The following is a 13133-nucleotide window of genomic DNA, read 5'->3' as shown; positions in this document are numbered from 1 at the left end:
GAACATTCTTCATTTACGCTTCCACCACAACAAAATTTCATTTATGTCAATTTAATTATGTATAATATTTGTTCATTGAATGTGTTTACAGATTAAATGCACATATTAATTATTGACCATTTTTTTATATAAGAAAGCAAAAATCTAATGTGGGAAACCATGAGGTTTTATCTTGTGGCACTTTGTTACATTATTCTTTTATTTAGCCTTCCATTTGGCATTTTTTTGCACTATTCTCCAAAAAATTTTACAAAAAATATATATAAACTTTAAAAAAAAAATTGATCTTTTCTTTCAAATCAATATATATATATATATATATATAAGTTACCTCATGGGAGATAGCATGAGGTTCTGCCCAGTGGCACATTCTTCATTTAGGCTTCCACCATAACAAAAATTACTTTTATGCCAATTAAATTATGTATGATATTATTTCATTAAATGTGTTCCTAGATTAAATGTAGATATAAATTATTGATCATTTTTTTTATATATAAGAACATAAAAATCAATTGTGGGAGACCATGAGGATCTATAATGTGGCACTTTACTATATTATTATTTTTATTTAGCCTTCCATCTAGCATATTTTGCACTATTCTCCAAAAAATTTCACAAAATATATATAAACTTAAAAAAAATGATCTTTATTTTCAAATCAATATATATAAGTAGACACCTCATAGGAGAGAGCATGAGGTTCTACCCAATGGCACATTTTTCATTTAGGCTTCCACCACCAGAAAAAAAAAAAAAAAAAAAAAAAAAATTACATTTACGTCAACTTAATTATGTATGATATTAGTTCATTAAATGTATTCCGAGATTAAATGTAGATATAAATTATTGATCTTTTTATATATATAAGAAAGCAAAAATCAAATGCGGGAGACCAAAAGGGTCTATAATGTGGATCTTTACTACATTATTTTTTTTATTTAGCCCTTTATCTGGCATTTTTTGCACTATTCTCCAATAACTTTCACAAAATATATATATATATATATATATATATATCAATCAATCAATCAATCAATATTAATATATATACAAAAGTAGAGATCTCATGGGAGAGAGCATGAGGTTATACCAAGTGGAACATTCTTCATTTACACTTCCACACAAAATTACATTGATGACAATTTAATTATGTATAATATTAGTTCATTGAATGTGTTCCAGGATTAAACACACATATTAATTATTGATCATTTTTTTATATAAGAAAGCAAAAATCTAATGTGGGAAACCACGAGGTTTTATCATGTGGCACTTTGTTACATTATTTTTTTATTTAGCCTTCCATCAAGCATTTTTTGCACTATTCTCCAAAAAAAATTACAATATATATATATATATATAAACTTTTTAAAAAAATTGATTTTTTCTTTCAAATCAACATATATATATATATATATATAAGTAGACACCTCATGGGAGAGAGCATGAAGTTCTGCCCGGTGGCACATTCTTCATTTTGGCTTCCACCACAACAAAAATTACTTTTATGTCAATTTAATTATGTATGATATTAATTAATTAAATGTGTTCTAGATTAAATGTAGATATAAATTATTGTTCATTTTTTTTATATAAGAAAGCAAAAATCGAATATGGGAGACCATGAGGGTCTATAATGTGGCACTTTACTATATTATTTTTTATTTAGCCTTCCATCTGGAATTTATTTGCACTATTCTCCAAACAATTTCACAAAATATATATATATATATATATAAACTTAAAAAAATTGATCTTTTTGTTCAAATCAGTATATATATATATATATATATATATGTATATCAATCAATCAATACACACACACACACACACACACACATATATATATATATATATATATAAACAGAGACCTATTCGGTGAGAGCATGAGGTTCTGCCATGTGGAACATTCTGCATTTAGGCTTCCACCTCAACAAAATTACATTTATGTCAATTTAATTATGTATAATATTAGTTCATTGAATGTGTTCCTAGATTAAATGCACATATTAATTATTGATCATTTTTTTTTTTTTTATATAAGAAAGCAAAAATCTAATGTAGGAGACCATGAGGTTCAATCATATGACGCTATGTTACAATTTGTTTTTTTTTAGCTTTCCAACTGGCAATTTTGCACTCTTCTCCAAAAAAATTTATAAAGTATATATATTTAAACTTAAAAAAATTTGATCTTTTTTTTTCTTCAAATCAATATATATATATATATATATATCAATCAATCAATATATATGTAAATGCAGAGACCTCACGGGAGAGAGTATGAGGTTTTGCCAAGTGGAACATTATTCATTTAGGCTTCCACATCAACAAAATTACAATTATGTCAATTTAATTATGTATAATATTAGTTCATTTGATGTGTTCTTGGATTAAATGCACATATAAATCATTGATCATTTTTGTCTATATGAAAGCAAAAATCAAATGTGGGAGTCCACGAGGTTCTTTAATGTGGCAGTTCGCAACAATAATTTTTTTTTTTATTAAGCCTTCCATTTCGTATTTTTTGCACTCTTCTCCAAAATATTTTAAAAAATATTATATAAACTTAAAAAAATTGATTTTTTCTTTCAAATCAATATATATTTATATAAATCAATATCAATATATATAAAAGAAGAGAGTTCATGGGAGAGAGCACGAAGTTCTGCCAAGTGGAACATTCTTCATTTAGGCTTCCACCTCAAGAAAATTACATTTATGTCAATTTAATTATGCATAATATTAGTTTATCGAATGTGTTCCTGGATTAAATGCACATATTAATTATTTATCATTTTTTTATATTAGAAAGAAAAAATCTAATGTGGGAGACCATGAAATTCTGCCATGTGACACTTTGTTATATTATATTTTATTTAGCCTTCCATCTATTATTTTTTGCAATCTTCTCCAAAAAAATTTACAAAATATATATATATATATATATATATATATATATATACTTTAAAATAAAATTGATCTTTTCTTTCAAATCAATATATATCAATCAATCATCAATATTCAATATTATATATAAAAGTGGAGACCTGATAGGAGAGAGCATGGTGTTATGCCAAGTGGTACATTCTTCATTTAGGCCTCCACCTCAACAAAATTACATTTATGTCAATTTAATTATGTATGATATTAATTCATTGAATTTTTTCTTGGATTAAATGCACATATTAATTGTTGATCATTTTTTAATATAAGAAAGCAAAAATCTGATGAGGGAGACCATGAGGTTCTATAATGTGGCACTTTGCTACACTAATTTTTTATTTAGCTTTCCCTCTTCCATTTTTTGCACCAAGAAAATTTACAAAATATATATATAAATTTTAAAAAACTGATCTTTTCTTTCAAAATATATGTACACAAACAGAGACCTATTGGGCCAGAGCATGAGGTTCTGCCATGTGGAACATTCTTCATTTAGGCTTCCACCTCAACAAAATTACATTTATGTCAATTTAATTATGTATAATATTAGTTCATTGAATGTGTTCCTAGATTAAATGCACATATTAATTATTTATCATTTTTTTTATATTAGAAAGCAAAAATCTAATGTGGGAGACCATGAGGTTCAATCATGTTGCACTTTGTTGCATTATTTTTTTGATCCAAGCCAATGTGCCCACGAGGGTCTCATCAATCATTTTATTCTATAAACTCTTAAGAAACCACAATCTCCATCTATATATACCCTATCCCATTTCACCATACCTCCACCAACCCAAACCCATCCTTAATTACAAACTTATAGCCTTGGCAAGTGTGTCTAAAAATGGCTCCCAAGGCTAGTGCAACCATGGCTTTTCTTCTCTCTCTCAACCTTCTCTTTTTCACAATGGTCACTTCAACTAATGTCGCTTGTCCACCACCATTGAAGACTCCCACAACACTCACAACCCAACCTTCCTACTAATAACCCATCCACTTGCCCCAAGGACACCCTTAAGCTAGGGGTGTGTGCTAACTTGTTGAATGACTTGGTGCACCTTGTTGTGGGAACCCCACCAAAGTCCCCTTGCTGCAGCCTCATCCATGGTCTTCTTGATCTTGAGGCAGCTATTTGTCTTTGCACTGCTATCAAGGCCAATGTTCTAGGCATCAATCTTAATGTTCCCCTCTCATTAAGCCTGTTATTGAATTATTGTGGAAAGAATGTACCAAAAGGCTTCCAATGTGCCTAATAATGATAAGCTAAATCTCTCATTTTTCTACCATGTTTCATGTTATCTAATTATTTTCACTACATCCTTTGTTGATGGGGTCTGGTTTGAGCTGATATGTGTGAGAGACCTTGAAAAAAGTGTCCCTTGAAAAAGAGATTCGGGTACCTTTTAGGGCACCTCTCTTTTCGGGTAAGTGGTGTGGAGTCACTACTTATTTTTTTATACAAAAAAATAAGAAAAAATAAATACATGATTATATTGTTCTCTTCATTGATTGAATAAATATTAAATATTTGAAAAATTGAAAATTACATAGCTTTGGGTCCTACTTACAATCTACCAAAAATACATGGCTTACTGTCCTGGTTACATTCTTCCCAAAATAAACAAAGACAAGGCTAGATCTACTTAACCAAAAAACCTAAATCCAGAGGCTAGGTTACAGAATGGGAAGGTGTTAGGCACCCATTCCACCCAGACAGAGTCTGGTCTTCTAGACTCTTATGATCAACGTACCATTTTATGCATGTCATGAATGATATGTTGAACATGTGAATTAAAAATTAAATCACATAAAGTTATTTATGAATGAAGTCTCTCCTTTGTTTTTTTTTTTTTTTTTTAATTCAGATTTGTTTTGATGATTAAAAAAATTGATTTTGATTTGTCAGAAAGCCAGATCTATTTTGTACTATGTAGAAAAAGTGGTTTTTGGAGATAAAAATTCAGATTTGTGATGTAATGATAAAAAAATGATCTTTAATGACAAAAAATCAGAACTGTTTTTATATGTTTTAAAAGAATGAAAAAGATTTTTTAAGAAGAGAGTTTCAGTCATAATTTAAATTTTTGCAACAAAAACAAAAACAATCATGTTTTATCTTTTTCTTTATATCAAAAATTTGCATGTACTAAAAATTTCAGATCTGTATCTAAGGAAGATACAAATCAGTTTTGATTAAAAAATTCAGATCTACATCTAAGGAAGATGAGATCCGTTTTATTTTGAAGAAAAATTCAGATATGCATCTAAGGAAGATGAGATCCGTTTTATTTTGAAGAAAATTTCAGATCTGCATCTAAGGAAGATGAGATCCGTTTTATTTTGAAGAAAAATTCAGATCTACATCTAAGGAAGATGCAGATTTGTTTTTATTTTAAGAAAAAGAGTTGATTACATGCAGATCTTTAAAACTAAGAAACAGATTATATCAATGAACGTATTTTCATAAACTAAATTAACAAGGTAGAATATGAATATCTAAAACAATTAAACATACATCATCATGATAAGAGAAGCATTAAAACAAAAGGGTTAGAAAGCAACCTCTTACATGAGCACTGTTCTTCTTGAGAGGATGTTTTAGGGTTCAAAGAAATTTATGCAATTCTCTTTGAAACCTAAAAACCCTAATTTAAGCAGTAACACTCAGAGAGGGGAATAGAAAATATGAGCAATATGAGAGCCTAAAACGTATGCCTCCCAGAGCGTAAAAAAAAAGGTGCTCAATTATGAGGTTCAGTCTCTATTTATAGAGGTCAAAGCACTCTAAAAAATAGGCATGGACGATTAGAGTGTGAATCTGGACGCATCCTTTTGCGAAAAGATCGAAAAGGGTATGCATTATCGTCACCCAAAGGCCATTAGGCCAAAGCCCAACAAAGGAAAATTCGGCCCTTTTAAAGTGCAATTCGACACTCCAAAAGTGCCGAATTGGCCTTTGTACGCCAAATACTCTTTCGTGTTCGGGTGCTGTTTGGACTCCTCTTCTAGGGTTTTTTGACCGATCCTTCTTACTAGATGTGTTTTCATCCTCCATCTATGATTTTTCACCTCTTTTATGGATAATTCAGGCTATTTAAGAACAATTATCTTGTAGATAAATACCCTAAAATAAATCTTGATAAAGTTCATATTATCTACAATTTTATTGTTATCCAATCACCATTTTTATTCCTATGCATGCATCCTTATTTTAAACACTAATTATCAACCAATCACAAAATTATTTAATTAATTTTAATAGTTTAACCAATTAGAATTAATTTAAACTAATCATGTGTGGGCGACCTTACCTAGACGCAATGCATGTTGAAGTGCAAACTTGATCATGCGATATCTTTCGATCCAATGGTCCGATTTGGAAATCGAAAAAACCGTTGAGACCGTTAGAATCTCAAGATCATTTTTATGGTATGCAATGAATGAATTAATGCATGTACTGCAAAGAAAATTTGATGCATGTAATGCAAGAACAAATTGATGCATGTAATGCAATCGTGATTTTTGAGGTACATGGATGGTCATTCAAATCATTTTCCTTGATTAAATCATGGGTGCAAAATTGAGTGCCTACAGAATGCCCCTCATTGATAGAACTTGAAAAGCGAATGTCAATATAAAACAAAGACACTGATTTTAGCAACCATGATTTAATTGAGGTTGAATTTTCAAAGATTACCTATCCCTCGAACCTAAAATCTTGGAACATAGAACTAGCCTTATATTTTGACAAAAAAATGAAAATACCAGACTTAGCTGGTAGTTGATGATTCTGGAAATGATTCTTGACAAGTGGGGTGACCAAGAAACTTTCAATTTTGATCTTCGAAAATGGAGTTGTCCGGGATGGCGATCAAAGGCCCACTTCTACTTTCATCTAGAGTTTGTTGGAATGATGATCAGAGGTCTTCTTCTACTTTGATCTGGAATGGAAATGTCGATCAAACATCTTCTTCTACTTCGATTTAGAGTTGTTGGAATGAAGATCAAAGGTCTTCTTCTACTTCGATCTGGAGTTGTTGGAGTGATGATTAAAGGTCTTCTTCTACTTTGATCTAGAATTGTTGGAATGACAATTAAAGATCTTCTCCTACTTTGATCTGAATTTGTTGAAATGACGATCAAAGGTCTTCTTCTACATTGGTCTGGATTTGTTGAAATGACGATCAAAGGTCTTCTCCTACTCTGATTTGGAATTGCTGGAATGAAAATCAAAGGTTTTCTTCTACTTTGATTTGGAATTGCTGAAAGGGCGATTAAAGGTCTTCTTCTACTTCGATCTAGAGTTGTAATGTCGATCAAAGGTCTTCTACTTTAATTTGAAATTGTTGAAATAGTGATCAAAGGTCTTCGTCTACTCTGAAATGGAATTGTTGGAATGATGATCAAAGGCCTTCTTCTCCTTTGATCTGGAAATGCTGGAATGACGATCAAAGGTCTTCTTCTACTTTGATCTTTAATTGTTGAAATGACAATCAAAGGTCTTCTTGTACTTTGATCTGGAATTGCTAGAATGACAATCAAAGGTCTTCTTCTACTTTAATCTGGAATTGTTGGAGTGACAATCAAAGGTCTTCTACTACTTTGATCTAGAATTGTTGGAATGATGATTAAAGGTCTTCTTCTACTTCGATCTAGATTTATTGAAATGGCAATCAAAGGTCTTCTTCTACTCTGATTTGGAATTGTTGGAATGAGGATTAAAGGTCTTCTTATACTTTGATCTGGAGTTATAATGTCGATCAAAGGTCTTCTTCTACTCTGATCTGGAATTGCTGAAATGATGATCAAAGGTCTTCAACGACACTGATCTGGAATTGTTGGAATGATGATTAAAGGTCTTCTACTTTGATCTAGAATTGTTGGAATAACGATCAAAGGTCTTCTTCTACTCTCATTTGGATTTGTTGAAATGGTGATCAAAGGTTTTCTTCTACTCTGATCTGGAATTGTTGGAATGATGATCAAAGGTCTTCTTATACTTTGATCTGGAATTGTTGGAATGACAATCAAAGTTCTTCTTCTACTTTGATCTGGATTTGTTGAAATGGCAATCAAATGTCTTCTTCTACTCTGATTTGGAATTGTTGGAATGATGATTAAAGGTCTTTTTCTGCTTTGATCTGGATTTATTGAAATGGCGATCAAAGGTCTTCTTCTACTCTGATCTGGAATTGTTGGAATGGCGATCAAAGGTCTTCTTCTACTTTGATCTGGAGTTATATTGTCGATCAAAGGTCTTCTTCTGCTCTGATTTGGAATTATTGAAATGGCGATCAAAGGTCGTCTTCTACTCTGATCTGGATTTATTGAAATGGCGATCAAAGGTCTTCTTATAGTTTGATCTGGAATTGTTGGAATGACGATCAAAGGACTCCTTCTACTTTGATTTGGATTTGTTGAAATGGCGATCGAAGGTCTTCTTCTACTCTGATCTGAAATTTTTGGAATGATGATCAAAGGTCTTCTTTTGCTTTGATCTGGAATTGTTGGAATGACGATCAAGGGTCTTCTTCTACTCTGATTTGGATTTGTTGAAATGGTGATCAAAGGTTTTCTTCTACTCTAATCTGGAATCGTTGGAATGATGTTCAAAGGTCTTCTTCTACTTTGATCTGGATTTGTTGGAATGACGATCAAAGGTCTTCTTCTACTTTGATTTGGATTTGTTGAAATGGCGATCAAAGGTCTTCTTTTACTCTGATCTGGAATTGTTGGAATGATGATCAAAGGTCTTCTTCTACTTTGATCTGGATTTATTTAAATGGCGATCAAAGGTATTTTTCTACTTTGATCTGGAATTGATGAAATGGCGATCAAAGGACTTAAACTACTTTGATCTGAAATTGTTGGAATGATGATCAAAGGTCTTCTTCTACTTTGAACTAGATTTGTTGAAATGGCGATCAAAGGTCTTCTTCTGCTCTGATCTGGAATTGTTGGAATGATAATCAATGGTCTTCTTCTACTTTGATCTGAATTTGTTGAAATGGCGATCAAAGGTCTGCTTCTTCTCTAATTTGGAATTGTTGGAATGACGATCAAAGATCTTCTTCTACTTTGATATAGAGTTATAATGTCGATCAAAGGTCTTCTTCTACTTTGATTTGGAGTTGTTGAAATGGCGATCAAAAAGCTCTTCTTCTACTCTGATATGGAATTGTTGGAATGATGATCAAAGATCTTCTTGTACTTTGATTTGGAGTTATAATGTCGATTAAAGGTCTTCTTCTACTTTGATATGAAATTGTTGGAATGATGATCGAAGGTCGTCTTCTACTTTGATCTGGAATTGTTGGAATGACAATCAAAGGTCTTCTTCTACTTTGATCTGGATCTGGAATTGTTGCCTACAGAAAGTCAAAATTTAGAATTGGACACTAATAGGTGCTTCGTGGTCCCACTATTTCTAATATGTGTGATTTTCATTTGCTCATTCTTGATTTGAACTTTATCAAGAAAAGTTTAATCGACAACAGATTTTTCTTTTGAGAAACATTTGATTTTTTAAACTTGGAAGTTTTGAAATTTTTATTTCAAATTTTGAGACTTTGGAACCTAGAAACTTTTCTTGAAATCAGGAACTTAAGATTTGAAATTTTGAGCCTTAAAATTTTGAAAAATAAGGTTTGGAATTTTGATCATGAAATCCGAGGTTTGAACTTTTTTTTTTTTTTTGGAAAACTAAAGATTTAAGTTTAAAATTTGGGCATTGAGAATGTGAGATTGAAAATTTGGGAATGAAAGTTTGGATTTTGAAATATACTTGAAAACTTTCAACAAGAATTTTTTTTTTTTGGGTTGACTAAGTCAACTCAATTTGACTCAGTTGACTTAACTTTGGCTAAATTTAAGTGTGTGGGGGCCGAAATTCCACCCCCCCCCCCCCACTTCCTTGTCTCCCTCTTTTCTTTTTTGCTTCATCTTCATCAACTTTTCTTCCTCCATTGGCACTATTCACCTCCTTCTTCCTCTTGATTTTTCTTCATCATCTCACCATTTCTTCTCACAAAAAACACTTTTCTAAGCTTCTCCACCTTCCTTCATCCATCTCCATCAATATTTCTTTAGATCTTTGTATTTTGAGCATTTTCATCACACACCCATTTTTGGTGAAACCCATTTTCTTTGCATCAAAATGGCTTCTTCCTCCAAGGGGTCTTCTTTTCTTGCTTTTCATGGTAAGAAATATGATCCAACATTTGAGTGGCATGATGATGATGGACTTCTTCTAGACCCTAGGACCCATGCTCCATATTGTCATTTAGACACTAAGGTGAGTTTTTCTTTGGTTTCTTTGCTTGGAAAAATGTTGTTGCATGTTTTATTGAAAGTCTCATGGTGAGATATTGTCATTGTTGAAATTTTGGGGCATTGTGTGATTGATCATGTTTGAAAATGTTGGCTTCAGAGCATTCTTGAAGTGTTGCTTTTTCTTTGATCATGGTGCAACTTGGACAATGTTGGTGGCTTTTGGAATTTTGACAATGTAGGTAAATTGTGATGTTGTTGGATGAATTTTGGTTTGGATTTTGGGAGTATTGGCATGGTGAAAATTTTGGGTTAGGCTTATATGACAAACTTATGTGGGTATGTGCGTGGAGATATTTGTGGAGATGGGCAAATTTTGAGGATATGAAATTTTGACTTGTGGAAAAATTTTGATGGGTATGTGACACTGATTCTTGGAGAATTTGTGCGGTTCTGATTTTGGCTATACGAGAATTTATTTGTGCATGTACTTGTGGGAATTTTTATCTTGGTCATGTAGGAATTTTTCTTTTTGCATGGCTATGGAAAAGTTTGGTAATTGTGCATAGATATGTGAAAAAATTTGATTGTGGTGAAATTTTGGTGGGGCATTGATTTTTTGTGGTGGTGGGGCATTGGTTATGAGAATATTTTTTTGGTATGGATTTTTTGGTCATGTGGGTTTTATTTATGGAAATTGATAAGTTGAACTTTTATGTTGCAGAGTCTCAAGAGTTGAGGCAGTCTCCAAATGTTGAAAAGTGCATGTGCACCATTGTCTCCTTGCGTCAAAAACATCATCAATGAAGCAGTCTTCGGTATTTTCTTCAAAGTTTTATTAAATCATGAGACACATGAGTACAAAGATCTTCAGTTACTTCTCACCTTGGTAGAGCGATTTTGGGACACTAACTGTACCTTCCATTTTCCAGGCATTGGGAAGGTAATGTTGACACCTTATGACTTCTCTGTTATCATCGGTCTGAGATTGGGAGGTAAAAGAATTCTTGTCAATGATTCCTTTACTTCAATTGAGCTCAAGAAACTTCTCGGTGTAGTGCCTTCTAGAATGAGGAGTAACAACATCCCTTTGTCTTGGCTATGTGAGAATATTCCCCAATGTGAGACTGTGGCAAAGGGTGCCTACATGTTCATGCTTCCTTTTATTGGGACCTTTCTGCGTCCGGATTTAGGCAGTATTGTGAATCTGTGCTACTTGGGGAGCTTGAGAAAAATTGAACAAATCCAGAATTATGACTAGGGCGGCATGGCCTATGCTACTCTGATGCATTTCATGACCCAACTCTCTAGGCAAAGCCTTCCAAGCTTGGGTGGGGCTCCATTTGTTTGGTAGGTGAGGTTTGGTATTTATTTTGGCTATGTGTTGGTGGTGAAAAATTATTTTGGCTATGTATGGGTTATTTTGGCTATGTGGTAATGCTGTTGTGAAATTTTCAGGTCTGGATGTATGAGTATTTTGGAGTTGGTCTTGAAATTCGGGAGGAAGTTGCTCGCATTTTCCCTAGATTTCTCCGTTGGTTGCCCAAACATCGTTTGTCTATACCCTCCAGGCGTTCTTTGGAGATTTGGCGCTTGGTGATTGATAACCTGACAATTGATGATGTGAGTTCTTTCTTCCTTCTCCTTTTTAAATCTTTGTCACTTAGTTATGGTTCAATCTCTTCTCTTTATAAGTTCCTTTTTTGTGATTTTTCAGATGAACTTAAATCCTTGGGCTGGATGTGAGGGGTGTGCTGAGTGTGAGCAGGCTCTAGAACTGAATGGCTGCTAAGTATTGTTTGAATATGGGCATGGAAAGTATTAGTATCTTGGTGATCGGGTGTTGACCGAAGTTGAACATGTGTAACCTTCCAACTCCTCGTTGCACTATTCGGTTGGCTGACTTTCTAGCTGATGAAAAGATTGCTCGGGCCCGTGATGGCTATATTGTTGCAAGAGTAGAAGGAAATTATTCTGAATTTGTCCAAGATCATCTGCAAGGTTGCTTAGTTGGTAGAATGGTATTTCACTCCCCTTTTCAAGTCAAATTTCTTGATCTTGTAAATTCCTTTTCATATTTTTGCTTGGTAATAACACTTGTATATTGGATTTTTAGCCTCCATCTTCTGAAGGAGAGGAAAGAGGAGAGGAAGAGGAAGAGATTCCCTCTCCTCACCATGCTAATAATTCTTCTAGTTCCTTCATGGAGACTTATCCTCATTTTTCGGCATGGCAATACGATGTGATGAATCCTGATGGAATGTATAGTTCCATGCCTTTGACTAGGACAAAGCACGTACCAAATGTTCCTTGGCCCGATCCGGTATGTTCTTGAATGTTTAGTTCTTTATCCTTATGTCTTCTTAACTAGATGAATGGCTCTTAATCTGGTAGAGTTGCACTTCAAGTTGATGTGGATCTTGTGGAATAAAGCATGCAGATGATTGGAGGCTTGCAGTTGGCTCGCACCCAGTCCTCCCAATATGTGCTCAATGATTTGAAAGTGTTCCATGTTGCCTTCTGAGTGTCTTTGGCTTGAATTTTACTTGATAGTGGAATTAACACTTGATTTTGCTAACTTTTCAGGCACATAGAATGGAAGCTGCCGATGCTGCCAGAAGAACTTTAGAGGAAAGGTCAGGAGCCTCGAACTTGAAAATCGTCAGTACGATCCTCACTTGTTCTCAAGTCAAGAAGGAAATACTGAAGGTGGCTCCTCTGGAGGTGGATCAAGGAGATCCTCACACAGGCGGACTCGGAGTCCTAATGACGTATGACTTGTATTCTTATTTTTCCTGCAACATAAAAGTGTTCCTTAGACAATCTTGCATTAGTTTCCATGTTTTAGCTCTTTGCCCTTTGGATCATGTAAAGACTTTAACTAAGACAAGTTTAGAATTCACCTAATG

General features: G+C 33.2%; 1 pseudogene; it reads left to right on the top strand.

The window, feature by feature from the left end:
- The first annotated feature begins 3799 nt into the window (after positions 1-3799).
- LOC115954254 lies at positions 3800-4208 on the top strand (annotated as a pseudogene).
- The last annotated feature ends 8925 nt before the right edge of the window (positions 4209-13133 follow it).

This window comes from Quercus lobata, chromosome 7 (genome assembly GCF_001633185.2).
Source record: "Quercus lobata isolate SW786 chromosome 7, ValleyOak3.0 Primary Assembly, whole genome shotgun sequence".
NCBI lineage: Eukaryota > Viridiplantae > Streptophyta > Magnoliopsida > Fagales > Fagaceae > Quercus > Quercus lobata.
The sequence above is the reverse complement of the archived record's forward strand: the minus strand, read 5'-3'. Positions and strand labels throughout refer to the sequence as shown.